The following is a 21,730-nucleotide window of genomic DNA, read 5'->3' as shown; positions in this document are numbered from 1 at the left end:
GTAAATATTCGCGGAGGATACATTCTGAAATTCTAATTCGAGTTAATTAAACACGGAACCCCGAAAGAGTCAGCCCCAGCCTCGGCGACAATCAGATACAAGGCACGAACGGATCGCAACGGAACGGAATGGAACGAGCTGCGAATGTCCAGCCGCGTCTCGGGACTGGTTTCCTGCTATCGCAGCCATCGATTTTGAGTATGTCGTATGTCCTTTGCTCCGCCACCAAACTCAAAAATGAAAACACAAAACCCGAATTAAGATTAATTAATGGGGAATTAAGAATACTCTTTAAGGGTGTAAAAGTGTACAACAAATCTTCAGTAATATTTCAAATTATAGGAAAAATAATAGTTATAAGGATTTGTCAAATTCTTCCGACGCCTCGCTGCTCACTTTCTTTAGTGCAAAGTGCATTCATGCCACTCCAAAGAGTATTCAGACAAAACTCTTTGAATACCCATGACCGATCTCAATATTTATTAGCCGAAAACGAAATTTTAATGAACCGCAGAAGGTTTTGCCATAAAATAAAATCGATATACAAGTAAAAAGTGTAAGAGAAGCGAATAAAATAATGAAGAGCAGAGGGCGGGGTGGCCAGCCAGCTTAAAATTATCAACAACAGGCTTGGGTTCGTGCCCGTGCTGAGGATCTTTAGCTGAATCTCTCTGGGACTACGCACATGCGTTCCATTCAGTGTCTCCTCCAGTCGATCCATGTCGATCGCTCCAGCCTGCGAGTTGCGTTCTCCCTGCGATCAAGTTTCTTTGGGTTTTGTGATTTTCTTATTTATTGATTTTCTACAATAAATTTCGCATGTTTGCATCCAATTTAAATAAAATTCGACAATTCTAAATCACCTCGTTTTGACGTGGGGCTACTGTATCTGCTCCAGTCCGAAGCCTCTCAGTTTCAGCCTCTGATTCAGCTTGGCTCTTACCTGTTTTTGTGTCTGTTCTCGACTTGCGTGTGGGGAACTGTGACTGGAACTGGGGCTGCTACGTACGGAGGATCGCAGAGGATGGTATGACTGCGTTTTTGGTCTCTGTTAGCGGAAATGCAAAACAAGGCCAAAGCGGCAGATTTATTGACATCTTCGTTGCTCCGTCTCCGATGCTGCTGCTGCTGCTGTGCACTGCTTTGCATATGAAATCTCAGGTACCGGTGCGACCATGACCAGGGCCAGGAGTCGTACAGTTGCAGACTTCCCATACACAAACACACATAAATAAGTAATCCCAGTCATGGATAGATCTGAATTATCGGCACGCTCGCTCCACCGATCCAATGACATTTTGCTGCCCCATTCGTGATGGAGCTGAGAACCCGGAGAGCGACTTCTAACGCCGAACCAGTTCGATGACTCACCACGAGATCAGATCGGATTGGATCGCATCGTTCCACTTGATTTTCGTTTTCTAAATCACCGAAATGTCACTCCGAGCTAGAAATTATGAATACGCAATGAGAGAGAATCCGCTGAAATTATTGCGTGCGAATTTGGCTGGGGCTTCGCATGTGGATTTTGGATGCCAACACACATTTAGACGCCAAGATATTGTCACAGTCGTGGGAAGACGTTTATTCAAATCGATCTCTAAGCTTTTTGCTATGCATAACTCTTTTGTTAGTCGTGCGGTTTGCCTTTTGTTTATACATTTTGGTCTTGCTTTTGTTGTTTTTTTTTTCCCTTATTAATTAAATGTAGTTATTTGTATGTTAAAATCAATTTATGAATTGATGGCGTGTTCCATCTTTGAAGTCATGTTTCCCATGTCATTCAGCGAATTTATTGTTTTTAATTAGGATTGCTGCCATTCGGCGCATATATTTATGGGAAGCACTTTGCCAATGCCGCTATGAATTTCGCAATTTCGCATGCGAATCGATTTGCCAATTTGTTGGGCCAATTCGGTGACCTACTGTGAGAAGAGAACTCAGTGGTTGGGCAATTTCTAGCAGGTGTTCTATGGGAGAATTTTACTGTGATTTAGGAATGGGAACCTGAGAGGGATCTTTCTGTTAAGGAAATTATTGCCTATATATATGTGATCAAGCTTCAATGATGTATCAGATGTTTATGGTTTGTTTAGCTCTAAGAAAATTCCTGTAGTTCTTTTACCTCTTTAATTCACTCATAAATAAAATCTTTAAATTTTCGCGCAGAACAGTTTTGCATGCAAATCTCTTTATGGTTTGGCTCTGACTATTTTAATTAGTATTCGGTTTGACCAACAACAACACCAAAGTCCCTCCAGCCACCTCCAACTGCCACTCCAATCCCCAGGCTCTTGCTGGGACTCCGCTGCCACCTCCTGGCTGGCTTCCCTTGAGTGAATCCATTAATTAAAATCGCTGTTAATGCGAATAACGGATTATGACATCGCCATGAGTGTGTTTGTGGGTGTACTCGTACTCGTACTCGTATTTGTATTCGTATTTCCTATCAATCTGTTTGTAAATCACACTCACTGTGGAGTGCGGACCAATGGCTTTCCCCGGCGTCAGCTGGTGCTTTATTACGGCATATTATGTGGTCGTCATTTGTATTAAAATTGTTAATTGGTTTTGTTTTTAATCTGTCAATCAATTAAAAAAACAACTGCGATTTAATTAATTAAATCAACAAAGACCGCAGTAATCCAGCGCCAGCAGCGGCAGCAGCGGCAGCCGCAACAAATATTCATCTGAATGAGTGATAATAAATAATAATACCCAAACGGTGCGTGTCATAAGTGTAGGAATACTGTTCCAATATACAATACAACAACCTCATGTACGACAAATGACACTTAGGATTTTGTTTGTGTTTTTGTATTCTATTTGATTAACTTGCTGATTGCATCCGATGACAGTTGCATCTCAATTAGCGATTTAACTCAATTAAGTGACTTCACTCGATAATTATCCCTCTAATTCAATAATGGAAACCTATCAATAACTGAAATCAAGCGACAAATATGCTTTTTGTAAGACAAATTGGTGGATTGTTGTAATAATTACTGCAGTAATTAGAAAATGTAATAAATATGCATATGCGGCTCATAAAAATAAATATATCGGAGATATAATTTATATAATAAAATATTCTACTTATAAGTAGAAAGAAAATATTATTAACTAGTAGGATTGTTGAGCTGTATGGAAACTGAATTTCAGCTTCAATTTTAAACTGATTTTAAAGTGATTCTATTGAAATCTTTAATGGGTGACCCTATGGGAATGTTCAGCATGATCAAAAGCTGAAATACTGACAAGCTTTTTATTTAAATAAATACAAAATAAATTAATGTTCGCAAATAAATTATTCGAGTATTTATAACATTATCCCTACTTATCAACCCAAAATTACTTCTCAAAAAGGTTTATTAATTTGAACTAAAATCATTTTCATACACAAAATGCAAACTTTGCACGTGCACTAAAGTTCTGTCACGCACAGTAAATATTCATATGTCTATTAATATGTACACAAGAACATACATACATATGTACATACATACATACATATGTACACATATCTATCAGATATGTAAAACTGTAGTCAAGTGACGTCAATGGTGGGCGTGTGCAGACCATCCGCCAGTTGCTTCAAGTGGCCCTGGACAGGCACATGGAAGTGGAGCTCCAAGTGGCCCTGAAGAGAGCGTGAGAGCGGGAGAGAGAGCGAGGCAGACGCTGAGAGAGTGTGGGAGTAGCCTAACGGTGCTCGCACCTCTCCACCCAGTCGGCGCTGGAAGGGAGTGTAAGAGGAAAGGGCAGGTGGTGGTGCGGGGCAACGCCATTTGAAATTCGAAATTCGTATGCAAATTTTCATACATTTATTTTCCACACTTTGGGCCAAACAGCAACGCCGCCGCCACCGCCGCCGGCTAAAAATGATAAAGCGACTTCATTTTTTGGTTCGCCGTTGTTCCGTTGCCCCGTTTGGTTTCGTTTTGTATCGTGCAACAGCAAGTAGCAGCCGCCCCACCAGTCACAGTGGGCATTGGCTGACTCCCAACCACCTCTCCAAGCTGTACCTGCACCTCCGCCAGCACCAACCCCTCGCCTAGTCCCACTCCAACGTAATTATGCAAATTAACTCTTTTTTTCGGGGCCTCTGCTCAGCGGGTCGTACCCCCTGCCACTTCGCGATACTCGTATATAATTCTTCTTTATGTAAAATGTCAGTTCAAGTTTAGCCCCACATCGTGAGTGGGTGTGTGTGGTTGTGTCTCTCTCTCCCTCTCTCTCTCCCTCTCTCTCTCTCTGTGTGTGCTTGGGGAGTTGCAATTTGTTGCTTAGGCGGCGGCAACAAATTTTCATCCAGTGCTCTTTGTTCGTGCGCACTCAATATGACAGACTTCCTATGCCCCGCAGACCACGGGATGCCCCCACGGATTGTATTGTGGGAGTTACGCATCAGGCACTTAATAACCTCAGCTCTGGCGGTGGCAAAGTTTCGGTTTAGTGGCAAGTTCCGGCACCGAGGGATTCAACGCAGTACAGCAAAAGGGCAAAAACCTGACAGAGAATTGTAGAAATTATCCACTAAATTTGCTGCATTTTTTAAGTGCTGGATTTGGCACTATAAATCCAGTAATAGCTGCCATTACGACCCCCACTGCTGTCTCTTTTACAGATTTTATCCGTTTCGATTCCAACCCAACTCCAAGCTCAATCCCAGTCCAATCCGATTCCCAATGACTTTATTCAGCAGCAGACCATCAGCAGACTGCGATCGATGTTCCTCAATCATAATGATCTCTTCTCTATTTTCTCTCATAAATATTTATACGGAAAATGTAAATGCAGCCGCCGCAACTTGTGGGGCCACCGCCGAAGCGAATTACGTATTCTGAGGTGCAACAAAAAGTGGCCTCTGAGTGGACGCTGAGACGGAGGAAGCTCCTCATTTGGTAAGCCACCAACTAGGAGCTGCACCACCACCACCGCCGCTGGGTGCAGCACAAATCACAAATCACAGTGGGCACAAGGGTATATACTGGAGGGGGCGGAGGGTACTGGCGTTATGATGGCTTCAAACGGCAGGCCGAAAGCGCAACGCGTCGCATAAATTGTGCGGCGACTTTAATAATTCACCTCCAAATGTGCCAATATGGGCAACTGACAGCGGCAAACGGCAGCAACAGAGTCATACAAATCACAGTTATGATTATTGCCACGATTAAAAACTGTCGCCCGCGTCGTTGTCCCAGTCGTTGTCCCAGTCGTTGTCGTTGTCATCGATGACCACATGCGGAATCGAGAGCGAGTTCGATGCCGGATCGCCGCCGGTGGTGGTCGATGCGCGTGCGGCACTCAATCCCCGACAGTGGGACAGCCACTGCGACATTCAATGAGAACGAGTCTATCTTTCGGTGCGGTGCAGTTTGGTCTCTCTCTCTCTGTCAAAGTTGCCATAAATATCATCTTTTTCAAAAATCTCCAGCTGAGCTTTGGTTCGGCTGCCGGGCTGCCCGACTGCCGGTTGCAGTTGCATTGGCAGTCTGTAGTTTGTGGAGCTTTTTGTGCAGCTACCGCTGCGCCCCAGCGGTGATTAATTAAACCGACTGCAGTCTGCAACTCATGATTTATAATGACGAATTTATTTAAGCCTTGACTCTGCGCTCAAAAGCAACGCCACTCGAATGGAATCGATTCCGATTACGAGTATGGCCTCCATTGGCGGCGCCTTTCAATGCTCTTTTTTAGCATTGGTTCAATCAGCGAGATGCCATGCCATGGTGGCCCATAGCCAACTAGATCGCTCTAGGATGGAGAGAGAATTGACCAAAGACCACTCCAACTGCAGCTATGAGTTGTGCAAACACTTTCAATTCATGGATTGGAATTACCAGAGCTGAAAGATCTGCGTAACATAACGTATTTGAGTTGTAGTAAAGTGCAGGTAACAGTTTAAGTGTATAAAGCTGGAACTTTCTCGGCATCTCTTTCGTTGATCTGCTCCACTCTCTCGCCTGAATTCGCTCCCGTTTGAATTCGCTCTCCGTCGTTCTTGCTTTGCGTTCTGCTCTCGTGCTTGGAATTTGCATTGCAGCGAATTCGCCCTTGCTCATTTTTGCTGTGCCTAGGAATTGCAATTGTCACAACCCACCCCACATTTACATACATAAGTATGAATGAGAATAACAAAAGAGAATACAATTTGTGTGTTTCGTTTATGAACATGAATTGGAAAGTTGTCTTTATATAAGTTGCACCTCTGATTGAGTCTTAATTGGTAGTGCAATTAACAGCAACTAATATTTTACCTTCGTCTCTTCCCGTTTTCTCATAACGTTCTTTATGGAGCTCTTTGTTGGTGCTAAGCACAAAAGACAATACAAACCTCTGGCCTTGGCTTGGGCCGCTTCTAATGCGATGATCCCACGAGCAGCACACAGACCGAACATCCTCAATCCTCCCCCCTGCCATAATCGACTGCAGCCTGGGACACAATCTTTTGTGGACAGAGCAAACCTGACCCTGGCTCTATGCTCCACATACTCACTCCACTCCACAGCCGCTCTACATGCTCACTCCACATCCACTCCCGTATGCAAAGCATCTCTCAAAGGAGTACAAAACGTTTCTCCCCCGCCACGGATAGCCGCTGCCAGGGCTGTGGCTGCGACTGTGGTTTAGTTAGAGCTAAAATACATTTGTTTATGCTAAAATCGGCCAATTAGTAAGATTGTTATTTCTTTGCCGAGTCCACTGATGCTTCAGCGCTGATACGAGTGGAGCCGGCAGGACCGAGAGACTGGGCTGCTCCAGTGTACCGACCAACCAACCCAACGTCTGGCACTGGCATGCCCATTTGTTTGTATTTATGCATCCGAACAATATCAATTGTAATGAATTTTGAATATCGTTAAGCGTGGGGCGAGTCCACACAGCCAATGCCAAGGCCCAAAAAACCCTCGATCCTTCTGGGATCCCTGCAGCACAAAATGTCGCAAAATGGAATGTTTTGTTGTAGATGAGGCGCGATATGAATATGGTTCCCATGGTTCAACAGTTGGTGGAATGTTCCTGTACAGCTGGAGCGCAAGGGGAACCCTTTCACAGGAATTCCATGGATCTCTGTCTGTGTCTCTGTCTCTCTTTTTCTGTGTATATAAATTATAAATAATTATTTGGCCAACAATCAAACAACTGATAGCAGTCCCTGCACTGCAGTCATGGAAATGCTTTCCGCAACAAATGTTGCACTTCCTTGTAGGAAATGTGTGTAGTGCTCCCTCCTGGATCCCTCATCATCAACGCCAACGCCAACGTCATGACTGACTCTGAGTCTCTGAGCACAGCTATCCATCCAGCCGACTGGCCCAATCATCTGCTCAGAGTTGAGCCCCGGATCACCGACAATTTTCCAACACGATCGTCGTTTTGTGTGTCATCGTTTGATTTGTCATTATCATCGCGCACATTTCGTGTCCGACTCTGCATTCATCTCCATCTTCGCATTCTCATTCGTTTCTGTTTCTCCCCCCCCTCCCTGACGGACTGCGCTCACGGAGCAGTTACAGAAACACGAAAATTACAATGGCTACGATCCGATGCGATCCGCTCGCGAATATCACTAATAACCGACTTGTACTCGTCGTCGTCGGGCGTCGTTGCTGTTGTAGTTTTTTCTGTGTGTGGGACCCTCAGCTGACAGGGCCCGAGGATGGAGGGCAGACAGTGGAACGGGCCGTGCAGTTTGCCTGGAGACTCCAGTTGTTATGCAATTTCAAACGGAGTCTACTCAGTGGGGTCTTCAATCCATTGTTAGAGAGCAGACAAAATACTCGTAATAATGTTGTCAGACTTTTGGGTTTTGTGTGTGAGGAAAAAGAGCTTATGGAATTATTTTGTTTAATTTTTTTGCTAACTTTTCACTTCCTTATCCAATTATATAAACATAAAATTATTAACCCGAACTCTTCTGCATCCAAATTATACATCCAGCTTTGGGGATCACCATTGTATATACTTATTTACGATAATTCAGCGAAAATATTCCTGTCAAATGAAATGAGTCTCCTCCAATCTTCTTCTCATGCCAAAAAGCGCAACAGCCAAAAGCAGGCCACTGCTGAGCTGAGACTGGGAATCGGAGATTGGCAAATGGAAATGAAATGAAAAATGGTCTAAGACAAGTGTCCGACAGACAGTCGGGCAGACCATCAGTGGGGCAGGCAGACACAATGCTGAATCAAAGCTTGATTGTGGGGAGGAGGGGGAGGAGCTGCAAAGAGAATTTTTAATATAGACAAAACTTGACATTTAAATTATGGGAACAAAAGATCACACAGATTTGTGCGAGTCCAAGAAACGAAACTGAAGAGGAAACTGCAAAATAATTTGAGGCACTGCCACCTGCAAGGGTTTTAGGACACCAAACAACAAAAATGAAGTCTAACTCGGTGGTAAAAAAAGCAATAAAGTAGAGGGGAAATATATAACTTACAGAACTTAGTTTTATGAAATGTTTTCTGGTGTTTGTGGCATTTAAAACATAAATCTAAATGGTTCTAAGATTCATTGAATTTTATATCCCATTTATCTCATTTTGAATGCTCCAAGCCTCAGCCCTTGTTGGCCAGTGTAATGAGCGGAAGATCTGCATCTCGGACTACACTTAACTCTGCTTCGCCTCTGCCACGGTTGAATGCTCTTTTCGAATCTTTTGCTGTTGCTTTTCGGGTTTCACATAATACACCTGGATCTGGTTATTGTTTAATTGGAAATCGGTAATTTCTCTTCCCCTTCTCCGCTTTCCGTTGCCCATTAATTTTCGATTCCAGGCAACAACATCTCATCGAGCAATAAATATGCTGCTCATAATAATTCTAATTGCTTTTCAAATAAACACTACAAATGGGAAACAAACTTGCGGAACAATAAACAATTTACCGGATTGCTCGGGTGGGGCCATGGAACATTAGGCGGCCGCAGAAATAATATTTACAGCAATTAGGCGCCCTAACAAAATAATATTAAAGAGATTTATAAACGCCAGCACTGGCCCCGGGACTGAGTGAATTATGAAATTATCGGTGTCTGGGCATTGCATTGCCACGGAGGGCCGACCCCATGGGGGGGCGTGGAACCAAAAGGTGTAAATGCCCAGAAGCGCCAGTCGAGTGTGTGTCGAGTGGCTACCAGAATCGAAGAGGAGTCGTCGAGCAGTAGCCGTGTAACGCCAATGTGCAGCCTCATCTCTCTACCGCCAGACTCCAATCTCGGACTCTACGCGACTCCTCCCCAGCGGGATGCCCAGCGGCTCGGCGCTGCACCGCCCGCTGCGTTAATCGCCCGCTTAAAGATGTTTTAATCGCTTATTACATTCGCTGCGCCTGTCCTCGGTCGCCGTTCAGAGTTCCAACTTCTGCTGGATATTCGTAGAGGTGGAACTGGAGGTGGAGTCGCAGTCAGGGAACAGCAGCGGCTACTGTTTCTGGCCTCTTTTTTTGGAGTTTGTGTTTTGACAGGGATTATGCTTAGTGCTTGTTAAGAATCAATTGGAATTAGTCATGGAGTCGGGTCTTAAATATGATTGGATTAACGTAATTTATCAGCATGTTTGTTAGTTTTATTTTTATGAATGACAGACAACATTTATTCGAATTTATTTTGCTGAAATTTATTAATTTATGCTACAAAAATTATGTCTAACATTTGGCGGCTTTCTTTGCAGAGTTCTACGAATTTATATGTCTGTCGAGAGTTCAATGTATCTTCATTTTTCGTCACATATTCTTTAGAAAACTTTACTTAGACTCCTCACACTCCCGTCATATTTCACTGATCTCAACTCCGATGTCATGCAAATTTCATTTTATTCTTCTGGCAAATCAAATCCAAATCCAGTCAAAAACACAGCCAACTCCAGTCTCACTTTGGGCCAACAAATTGCAGTTAAATCTGTGAGTTTCCATGCTGCATCTGCATCCGGTTTGAGGATATTCGCGCGTGGGTCGAGCCCTGGGTCCACCATCGAAAAACGACCATCGGCGACGACCATCGAGTTGAATGCAAAGTTGTACATTTATTTGTTGCATGAATTATGATCATATTCCGGCGACAAATTCGCATCTGCCCTGCCAGTTCCCTCTCCAGCTCTGTCTCTGGCTGGACCACTAAATGGTCATCAGACCCTGCCCTCCCCTCGCACCTCCTCCGTGGCTGGAACTGCCATATTTTTATGCCACTTCTCGCACATGTTTGTCGCGCATGCAAAAGTGTCGAAATATTTATGTTCCGCAGGTTAGAGACACAACTCGTTGTCGCTGTTGTCGTCGTCGTGCATTGAACATTGCTCAAAAAAAAAAACCCAAAGATGCAGGAGATGGCACAAGGGAGAGGGGGAGATCGGTGAACGGTGGACTCCTCGTGTTTTATTGAATGAAATGGCGCGCCTGGCGTTGATTCATAAATGTGTGGCCAAGTCCAGGCAGACCTGGGGCTTGGTCTTGAATCGCGCTGACTCGTTTTGGAGAGTCTGCAGCGGCATATGCAAATGTGGAGTCGAGTCGACCTACGCATGGGCACTTTGAATAAAATAAGATTTGTGGCCTGGGCGCAACAGCGAGGTGCAAATGATTGCCGCAAAATAGCACACAGCCTCCAGGGTTCTGGGTTCCAGCTTCAGGGTCCAGCTCCAGTCCGGTGGCTATCAGATTTCACATGTAAAATTTATGCTGCGCCTGAGAATTACAAATCAATGAGATGCGCTCCGTTTTGCATTCGCCAGGAGCCTCGCCGACTGGGGGAATCATAGAAAGATGGCCGACTGCTCAAAGTAGACAACATTTAGAGCTAATTTGAATAGGTTCGTGCACAGCAGAGCTGCAGGAATATCTCATGTGCAGCTCCAAATATCAATCAGTTGCCCATTTGCTCTGGACACAGGATGATCTCGCTAAAGATCTCCCCTTGACTCGTTTTATTGTGATCTTTCCCTGTGATTTTCATCGCTTGATGCAGGCGATTGATTTCTAAATAACTCGTTAATAGAAATTCAGCCACAGATTTGGGAAATTATTTTTGGGTTCTTCTTATTTATGTTGCGGGCTCTGGAGGAATGCGCTGCCGTACCATCATGCCAGAGTCCCACTCCCTTTGGCAGTCAAATTTCTCCGTGTACGATATATTTTTATTGATTTTTGGTTTTGTCTCATAATGAGCCGCATTGGTGTCTGTGGGTCTGGCCGGGTCAGAGACTGAGAGGCAGAGATACAAAAGGAAGCCATAAATTAGCTCTATGAATCAAACAGATATCTGATTTCTGGTCACTGATAAAATATTTATATACTCATTTCATTCAAGGCATAACTCTTTCACTCTTCCACCTCTTCTCTGGTGGTTCTTTCGGTTCTCTCTCTCTCACTCCCTCTTTCTCTCTCCCATTTTAATGGCCAATATTTCGTAACGATTCTCTGGCAGACATTTGGTCTCGGTCCCAGCACAGACCTACAGGAGACACTGGGTCTCAGGGTCCGAGTGGCCCCTAGATGATATCATGTCATAAATATTAGCCTCAGAGCCGGCTTATTAGTTTCGTTTCGTTTGGTTTCCCCCAGTGATACGAAGTGGAATTATGGAAATCTACAGCTGATCATCACGAGATAGCATGCACATCTTTCCGTTTGGATTATCCACATCTAAATTAACGGTTTACACATCTCATTGAGTATTTTGGTTGGCATAACTCTGGATGAGTAGATTTAACTATATTTTTAAGGCATATTTGCTTACAATATTTCTGTTGGCCGGGATTTGCCAATTTGCTTAAACAAAACAAAAACGCTGCAGCGCCAATTCTAAGCACGACAGCAGAACGCAAAGCAAGAATGCCGGAGAGCGAATTCAGATGAGAGCGAATTCAGGCGAGAGCGCTTAGCAGAACGTCGAAAGAGAAGCGCCGAAAGAGAGAGAGTTTCAAGCCAGCCTGCGACGCAAAAGCTTGCGTGAGAGAGCAGACGATTTCAATGACTTGCAATAGAATTACTTTAAAGCTCACAAAACGCAGCCAAAACCTTTCTGGAAACTGCGAACCAACTTTAATGCCGACCAGTATCTATCCATCTAATATCTATCAATTTCAGTTGATGGCTCATGTGTTTGCTGCGAAACGCTTCTCCGGCTAGCAATTTGGGGAAAACCGGCAGAAGAGACAGGGCACCCACTGGGCACCCACTGGCAACTGCAATTAGAGGAGAGAGAAGAAAAAAGGCGAGCAACTTGGAAAACATAAGCTATAATCCATTTCTACACATAAATCCAATTAGGATTTGGGCAAAAGACTTGCCACTTTTGGGGGCAGCGATGCCCGAACGCCTGACCGAACGATGATAACGTTTCCAGCTGCCATCCACAGAACCATTCACAGAACCCCCCACCCTGCCACATCCATGCTCTCTGTACTGACATGTGGAGAAAATCAAAGCCAATACTCTCGATGGTGTCTGTCCGCTGAAGTAAGACAAAAGTAAAAGTAAATCACTCGACGCGATTTTCGCTAATAACAAAAATGATTTGGCCAAGTGCTCGACAGGGGGAGTCCTGTACCGGAATGGACTTCTGTGAGTCAATACTCCTGGGAGGCATTACCGTATGTGTACGTACTCGTATGTGATGCCACATGGCGATAATAGAACCGCCCACTCCGCCCCTGGATAGCTCCTGTTGCGGCATTTGCGACTTGGCCTCTAATGAACTCAATCAAAAATCGATTTGTAGAACTGGATAAGTTCTCGGCCCAACGGGGGTTGGGATGGGTGGGTATGAGCTGGTATAGATTGCACTGATATACATACATCAAATGGAATTTATGAGATAAATTGGCCAACAGATTGACCCCGTGGCAGCGGCAGAACTCGAACCCGAACCACGTTTATGAAAGGGAATTATTAATATCCCCATAAGCTGAAAGTTTTTATGTTGCACTCGATCTCCGGATACCCTGAAAGAACATGTCAACTGTCAGCGTTCGATGCAGGGCCATTAAGTAAGAGAAATCCCATATAAGTGTCTTCCTGTCCGGGAGGTGGGGATGGGGGACGGGGGAACGGGCTCTTGGAAAAATATTGTCATCATAAAGCGAGGCAAAGAAGCCGTTAAATATTATTAAGGAGACCATTTAAATTCATTAATGAGCCAAACTCTCGATCTGCGGACTCCACCAAACGAGCTGGGATTTACATACTGGGAAAGAGTTGAGGCAGAGGCTCCTACCTGAGCCCCAGTCGAGGGTTCCCAGTCACGAAAATGAAAGACGAGCGGACCCAGAGTCTGTCTCTGCCCCAGACCCAAACCCATTCCATGTTCGTTTGTCCGATGCGGCACATCCTCGTTAAAACAAATGAGAGATGCGACAAAATACAAAAAAAGACGAAATTAAATTAAGCAAATGAAAGCCCACGTTGACAATTTTCATATCTCTCGGAGTCTGAGGCTGATGCTTCGGGGTCTCATTCCCAGTCCCAGTCTGGCAGTCTGATTCTGTTTCTGGCCAGCGAATATTGGCGAATATTGCTTAAAAACGTCAATAATTCATTTGTTATGCCTGCACATTGAATGTCCCCACCGACATGGCCAGCGATATCGCCACAGTCCGCAGGCCCAAGCCCATCCATACCCATCCTCTGCTCGACGTCGCCTTGAGTCGCGTGTTGAATGTGGAGCGCGGATTTGTGCGCGGCGCTTATGCAAATTAAGATAAAACAAAAGGCGATCCTTGCCAGAGAGTCCCAAATTTAGTAAATCTTTATGCGAGAGTGAACCTGTTTATCGACAGATTCGCATATTCAGGTTCTGCGGGTTTTCATTCCAAATTGATTTCTCGATTATTGCAGGGGGGAATGTTTGATATCCCATAAATATTTCTACCCTACCATAATTATTTCCTAATTCAAAGAAGTGTGTAATTTTCCATACTCTTACCTCGCAGGGATGATTCCTACACCAACTCCTTCTCTCTTTGTTCTTTACATCTTCCCCCCTTTTACGGGCCTTACAAACAATTTAAGAGAATTAAAAAATTGCCTGTCCCAGCGTGTAATCGAAACGATTTATCATTTCTGAACTTTTCGTCGCGTCAGCGATTCCGATTCCGTCTGCGATTGCGATTGCGTCGACGAAACGCCGTCAGTTAGCCAACAAATTCATCATTAATTTTCCACATTATGTAAACACGGATGCAGAGCGGAAACAGAAACTGAAAACATGTTGAGAGTGCCAGGGAAATGAGAGAGAGAGAGAGAGAGAGAGAGTGCCGAAAGGGCAGGCTGACATTTTGATTTCCGTAATAAAGTAATTAATGATCGTGGCAGTCGGTACAATCGGAGTTACAATCGAAATCGGATCAGTGTCGCGTCAGACATGCCGCAACCCCCTCTGACCACTCAGCGGTCCCAGGAGCGGCGCCACTAATGATGACATTCAAATGAGGGAGAGACTTCGCACCGCTCCAGGGAAAGACTTTGCACATGTAATTAAGTTGCTACTGTCCCAGTCACAGAGTCACAGAGATCCATTCGCAAAGGCGTATCCCCGAGCAAGGGTTTCGAGTGCACCCTGGAGGCGACTCATTTATCATTTGAGCGGTCCCCGCCGTCTGGTGGCGTGATTATTTTGACATAATTTTTATTAATGAATCGCCTCGATCGGCACGCAAATAACGGAGATCGAAGGCCGTACCCACTGACCGACTATGCAGAGTTTTCCATTCTACCTCTTTGCTGCAATGCCATTTTTTGTGCAATAATTGTATTCAAAATTCATATTATGGCCGCGACTGTGCGTAGAATAATTTAAGGCCCCGAGGCTCAAGGCCTCGCGGGAGCTGACATCTAAGCGTCGACGTGAAAAACTCTCGACCAAATGACATTTATGGGACAAATGCTCCACTCCTTCATACTTGAGCACAGTGCGTTTCGCAGCTGTAAGACTTTGTTGTCGAACTAATCAATGTTCGAACGATTGGAATTTGATTTTTGCTTAATATTGTATGGATTTATATTGGCATGAAACGCATATTATGGCTGTCCGTGTGGGTATGGCTATGCGAATGACGTTTGCTGTTTTGCCGTTGGCCGTTCCCAGGCGGACTGCCACTGGGGCCCGCGTCTCGCCTCGTCTCGCCTCGTCTCGTGCCCGTTCCGAGCAGAACACAACCGAACCGACCGCAGAGCTTCTTGAATTTTGGCGCCATCAATTTGGCTGCGGAATCCAGCGGAATGTGCACGAACGACTAAAAAAAAGAGAGGGCCGAAAGTTACTTTTCACATTGTTGGACGGACGTTAAGTAGGCGCCACAAAAGCAATTTCCAAATGCACAACAAAAAAAATGAGGCAGGTCGCCGGAATCAGAGGCAGTCGAAGCAATTCGTCAATGGAATTCCGCCTGCGAATTAAAGATGCGACATTTCAAATATGATTTACGTTCGGGTCCAGCCACAACAGTCTCCAGCAGAGTAAGGCAACTCGACTAATTTAATGCGAGAAGAGGAGAAGACAGCGCGTATGAATGAATATGTATGAAAAGCAAGTTTAAAAAAGCAGTGCACTGCCTTGCCGAAAGATGTTTAATGACATGCAAGCAGTTTACTGCATGCATAAGCAGTGATAAAATTCGAGTTAATTCATTATTGGGTCAGAAATGATTTTTGTTATTTAAATCGAGTCCCAATTATAACAAAAATTATGGAGTGCCTGCATTACATTATAACCATTTACCAAATGAATACAAATCTTTGCACATAATGAAATTCTATGAATTAAAAGCTTACACCCATAAACACCTCGTTTTCAAACATCCCTTGTCATATGCATATGGTTCCACCTTCATAATATCAACTTCCAACAAGAAAGAGGGAGGTAGAGAAATATGTGCATACATTCGTACATACATATGTACATATATTGAAGCCTGAAAACACTTATGTATATGTAATAGTGTGAGAGTGTCTACGCCAACATCGACGCTTTGTAGAACAAACAAACTAAGCGTAAGCTGCGAAATCAATGCAATGTATATTGCATGGAAGGTAAGGAAGTTCCGATTGAGTCACATACAGTCAAGGAAGTCTTAAGTATGCATGCTAGACTAGATGCCTAACCCACTGGACAATTTACCTTCCGTCTGAGGCTGAGCATTCGCTCATTCGATCGAACTCAAGCTGAGATATCGTTTGACAGCAGCAGCAGCCCCAACAACAAAATGTTCGTGTGGGCTGCAGTGTGTGTGTGTGTGTTTGTGTGTGCTTGAGTGTGTCGGGAGCTTTTACAGCGTTTACTTCTAGTCTTTGATCATTGATAAGAAAAGGGAAGGGGGCAGCAGCAGCAGCAGCAGCAAGAGCAACAATAACAACATTTGCATTTTGCATTTGTTTAATAATTTAGTTTATTATATTCTGTTATTACTTTGACATGCTTTATTCGTGCCCGCTGCCTGCATTCGCGTTTGCATTGCATATTTATGCATATTTTATATTCATAACTTGTCGCTCTTTTCGCCGCCGTTGCCTAGCCCGGGTACGATGCGACGCTTCGGCTCAGCTGCAGCCATTCGTAGTCACAGACGAAGGCGCAGGTAGAGGCAGAGTTGTAACCGTTTATCGAGCAGCGATCGATGCAGCTTGTTGACATACCCTCTACCACAGAGTGTTGGGGTGGATTGTGTACCCGAAAAGAGAGAAGGAAATGACCAAAGAAGACTCGAAAGTCCGTGTAGCGGGTATCTCTTCGTCGGTTTGCTGTGCTCCAACCATTTGTTGTTGCCATATGAGTGTCCAATAAATTGGCAAGGCACAGAGACAAAGTCATGCGGACACCTTGACACCGTCCACGTCACTGGCCCACTCCGCAAAACCCCACGCTGCCCCCGTCCAACGGCGGGGTGAGTTATGCGGCAACATCGAGAGTTATGACAATTCTCGACGACAATTCGAGTTCGAATGCGAATGAATGCAGCTCCAGAGTCAAATGCATGAATATGAATGCCAAGTGCTCTGTAATAATTTCAATATCTAATTGGCAGAGGAAAAATCATGGCGCAGTGGTTCTCTGGCCGGGTTTTCTTAAATTATGAGGCTGACTAGATGGAAATCTGTTTTCTCGTTGGGTATAGCTGGTAACGTTAGTCACCATGACTAGTACGGAAAAGTTGAACAATTTTGTGGAATTTATTCAGCTGCATATCGTAAAATATATTGTAAACTAACTCTCCTATTTCCGGGATATTAGCTAGAGAGCTAGAGAAAGATCAAAGATATCAACGATTTCAGAATTTGTGTATACAAATATTTTTTTCTTAAATTTCCTCATGGCAAAATCGATCTTGATGGGTTACATGCAGGTACTCCCGTATGCATTAAAAATAAATATTCACATACTCCAACAGTTGTTTATGTCTCTGGAAATCCATATGCAGTTCACTTAATGTCGAGAAAAGTGTTACAGGCAAAAGCCGCGTTATGATGTCGGTTGTCGGTACCCACTCACATACTCGCAAAAACAAGTAAAAGCTCTTACAGATCCGCTCAAGACAATTCTGTCTGTGTGTGTCTCAATGTAGTGCCGTTGTCTTGTGCAGCCCGCCAGGCATAAACGGTGCACATCCATGTACAGTGCGTTACAAAAATATGAGATTGTTGGATGCAAATGTTCCTGTTGGCAAGGAAAATCTCATATTTTGGTATCACCTTTATGATGATTAGTTGTGCAGCAGTTCCTGTTGGAATGCACTTTCACAATATTTGAAGACCAACAGTCTTATAGTTATGTAACCCACAGCAATCTCGTACATTTGTCGCTTCTCGCTTATACATAAGTCAAACTACGCGCAGACCACGCTGGGGCTGGCTGTGTCTCTGGGGTAATTAGTTCCAAATCAGCAACTTTCCATAATCGAAATAAATCGCATTTACAACGCTCGTGAAGAGTTCCCGAACATTGGCCCTGGGGCTATCCATGCCGCGGTTCTTAGCAGCTGTACTGCACAAGTCATAAAGGCGTCCAAACATATTTAAAAATCGGTTAATTGCCTTCCCAGCACCCATTCGGTTGGGCAGTTTAAGGGCCCGACTGGACATGGGGGGCTCTGTCTCTGGCTCTGACTCTTTCTCTCTCCCATTCGATGCACCTCGCAGCAGCGGTAATGAAGACTACTGACAATGGCACTAGACATGGACTCCTCTGGCCTTTCAGCTCTGCTACCCTCTGCCAGCTTTTACCCCTTCTTCTCTTCTGCAATAACCACCCACTGAAGCTTTAGTTTCGCTGCGATCCGAACTGCGCTGCAAGACCCGAGAGTCTGTTTTACGAGGGTGTCAGCAGTTACGCCTAGTTATGAGTTATCAAATCGGTTTGCACTCACCAGGGATGGAGGCAAAGCAAGAAAGCTTTTCAGATTCTTCTTTGGAACCCACTGCAGCCCTGCTGCCACCGCAGAAGCCTTCAACCTTCGGCCCTTTTAAGGCCAACCGATTTTTATGTTCCTCTCGCGATGATTTATATGCGTCAGTGTCTCTCGAATACTTTTAATATTGCATGACGAATCGAGCGACGGCAATGAGATCTTCCCGAGCGGATCTGCACAGAGCGGAAATTGCACATCGTCCGGAGTTTCAATTTCAGTTTCAGTTTTCAGTGCAAAAGAAAGTCAAAGTAGGAACTGTGGGAACTTTGCTTCGATTCAGTTTTTGGGATGCAATTGTCGAAGCTTTCGATGAGTTTTGGCTTCGTTTTAATTACGTGGCCCATTTGCTGACATTTTCACACGATATTTTGGCCGAGATACGAGTGGCCCCACGGTCGGTCGATTCAATTTTCGTCAAAATTTTGATGGCAGATGGGAGAGATTAGAGAGACGCATTTTATGGCTGGGACGTGTGCGCGAATTCGAGTAGCTAATCGGCCCAGTTAGTGCCTAACCGACAGTCCAACATTTCCATTCACTTACCCATTCCCATGAGTCTTGTACACGCCCCCTACCCATGCCACAGCCATGTCGATGCCCACAGTCCCTCACATTTCATTTATGAACACTTTTTTACATATTTGCTGCCGATGTCGCTGCTGCCCGCACGGAATTGGGGTAATTTGAACGTGTGACTGCGGCATGTCTGGGTCGACATTAGAATTATGGCGGGACCGGGGGGGCCAACTGGGGGATAGTACTCGCACTCGCCTGGGTATGGTGAGTGCCTTTTTCATTATTATGCACGGCGCGACGCCGCTGATTATTGCCAACTAAAATGAAATAAAGAAACCAAATTAAAATGTATACATGTGTAGCAGAGGCACACACGTCGCATATGTGTAGCTCGCAACTTAGTAGCAGTCAACTAGGGGCCAAATGAAATGCTAAATGCCTTTTTCCAAACACTCACGCACTCTACCCCAGAGTCCCCCCATGCAGGCAGACTTATGCTAATTTCCCCGCAGGCTTCGTGAGGCATTCCAGTCGAGTCAATAAAACATAATGAGTGCATAGTAAAACTCACTTACATTTGCCATTAATTCCAGAGAATAAAGTTGGGTACAAGCTACAGGAAGATAGAGGTTTGTTTGTTTACTAAAAAGAAGTTATAAAAGATTTACCAAGTGTTTGGTGGAGGAATGATCCTTCCGATGAGCGAACTTTCTAGGCAAAAAACTAAAATATAAATAAATCTTTGATACCTATACTTTGTATTTTTGCATATATATTGTTCATCACATGCCAATACTGTCAACTGAACAAATCTCAATCAAGTGAGTGTCGGTGTCGTCCCCGGCCCTGTGGAAATTGCAGTTCAATGAGAAACGAATCAAACCTTCCCGAAATAACACACAAATTTGCAGCATAATGTCAATCGAATAAAACAATAAAAGCAAAACAAGGTTTGATTTGATTTTGCAAAAAACAAATAGCAAACAACACAAATCGCTATAAAGATATTTCTCGCGCATTGACAACCCAAAGAACAGACCAGACAGACACCAACGAAAGAGATCTGCAGAAAAAATAGAATTCACTGATCGAAATAATTGCTCGATAATTGCAGTTTGGCATTTAATCGAGCGGGATGGGTTGCAAAATCCTATAAATAAAATACAATGGGAAGGAGGCGAACAAGGAGTCGAAGATGCCGATACCCTGCTGGTAATTACTTCAGAGTCTATGGAAATTCTGAAAGATATTTTAGCATATTTTTAAATGCGCAAGAATAAATCGAGAAATATATTTCTCTTTTGTACACAATGCCCAGAATACCCTAACCTAGAGTATAGCAAAAAAAAGTGCTACATTGTCAAGACAATAAAAATAAAGACATTCAGACTGCTGAGCCAATTGTCTAAGGATAAAGCTGGCTGTGGCTGCACATTTTTGTAAGTGATTTATGCGGCCAGAAATTTGCCTGTTTAATCATCGCGGAATGTCGAATGCAGCCGCCAGTTGAATCGAATCCAGAGACATACAAGGAGACGGCTACGGAGTCGCTGCAAAATCCGCTTCGATTCAGATCCTGAGCTGCTGACAGACGAAACGACTGATGTCCCATAGTGCTCGGTTGGGCCTTCTTGGTGCAATTGCAATAATTATATTTTTATCTCTTAATTGCCGCATCAGTCGACCGATCAGTCCGCCATCCCTCCGCTGGTCGTGTTCAAAGAAAACCAATGAGCTGTCATTACAATTAAAAATAAAGTAAAAATGCAACAGAAAGATACAAAAAAGCAGCATGAAATGAAATGAAATGAAACAAGAACAACTGTCGAGCCGGGCCATCAATCCGAATCGATGATTCCGCCGCAAAGCGATACAGATACAAAATGAGCAGACAACAAAAAAAAAGGAAAAAGGAAAATTCATTGTAAATGCAAATGAAATGCCTCGGCATCGACCCGTACCCGTACCCGTACCCGTACCCGTACCCGTAGCCATAGTCCGCTGCATATTTTGGCCAAAATCCAAGGAATGTTTTTTAATCAGCACATAAAAAATATTGCACGTCTACAATTTTGTGTGCACTTTCCCCTCCCTCTGCTCTGCTCTGCTCTCTGCTCTCTCCTCTTCACCGATCCCATTCGATCCCATCCGATTCGATTCGTTTCGATTGGATTGGACCTGCCTCGTCTCGTCTCGTCTCGTCTCGAATCGCGGCGAGCCGTTCGATTTATTTAATTGCATTTTAATTTATTTGAATTATTTTCGTTGGCATTAATCGCCGCGCGGGAATTTCAATTATAATAAAACTTGAAAAAGAGCTGAAGCATTTTTCAATAGTGCAAGTGCAATCGAAAAGCAATTATAAGAAAGCATTTTATAGTCGGTTTCGAGCATTACACATTACACCTCCTACCCCCCACCCGCCGCCCCACATCAGTGGAAACAGCGAAGCGGATGGACATGCCTCACCAATCAGTCGGCCATCAAATGAAGCAAAAAGATAAAATAAAATTCGCCTTTTTATATGGTAAGATATTGGGATGACCAATGAGAAGCCACAAAATTGAGAGCCGTGGTGCTCAATGCGAGTCATAATTGAAGGCTGAGAACTAATTCCTGGATTTTCCATAACTTTGCCTTCCTTGGGAACTGATAAAACCTGCTCTTAAATTCCCCCACGACTTGCTCAGTGTTCAGACAACGTTTTGGGACTCGTCCAGCGGCAACAAATTGAGTAAAACTCTCGAGTCTAAAACCTTAAGCCATAAATAACAAATTTTTATCTGAAACATTCGCCGAAGCGAGCGCCAAAGT

At 44.1% G+C, this 21,730-nt stretch overlaps 1 long non-coding RNA gene across 1 annotated transcript; it reads right to left on the bottom strand.

Moving 5' to 3' along the window:
* Positions 1-7,952: 7,952 nt before the first annotated feature.
* LOC117901538 lies at positions 7,953-19,554 on the bottom strand. The gene is made up of 3 exons (XR_004649323.1): positions 19,492-19,554; positions 18,944-19,233; positions 7,953-8,224 (listed from the first exon to the last, which is right to left on the bottom strand). It is a non-coding gene; the product is annotated as an uncharacterized LOC117901538 (long non-coding RNA).
* Positions 19,555-21,730: the final 2,176 nt, after the last annotated feature.

Source organism: Drosophila subobscura, chromosome U (assembly GCF_008121235.1).
Source record: "Drosophila subobscura isolate 14011-0131.10 chromosome U, UCBerk_Dsub_1.0, whole genome shotgun sequence".
NCBI lineage: Eukaryota > Metazoa > Arthropoda > Insecta > Diptera > Drosophilidae > Drosophila > Drosophila subobscura.
This window is presented reverse-complemented; position numbering and strand designations above follow the sequence as displayed.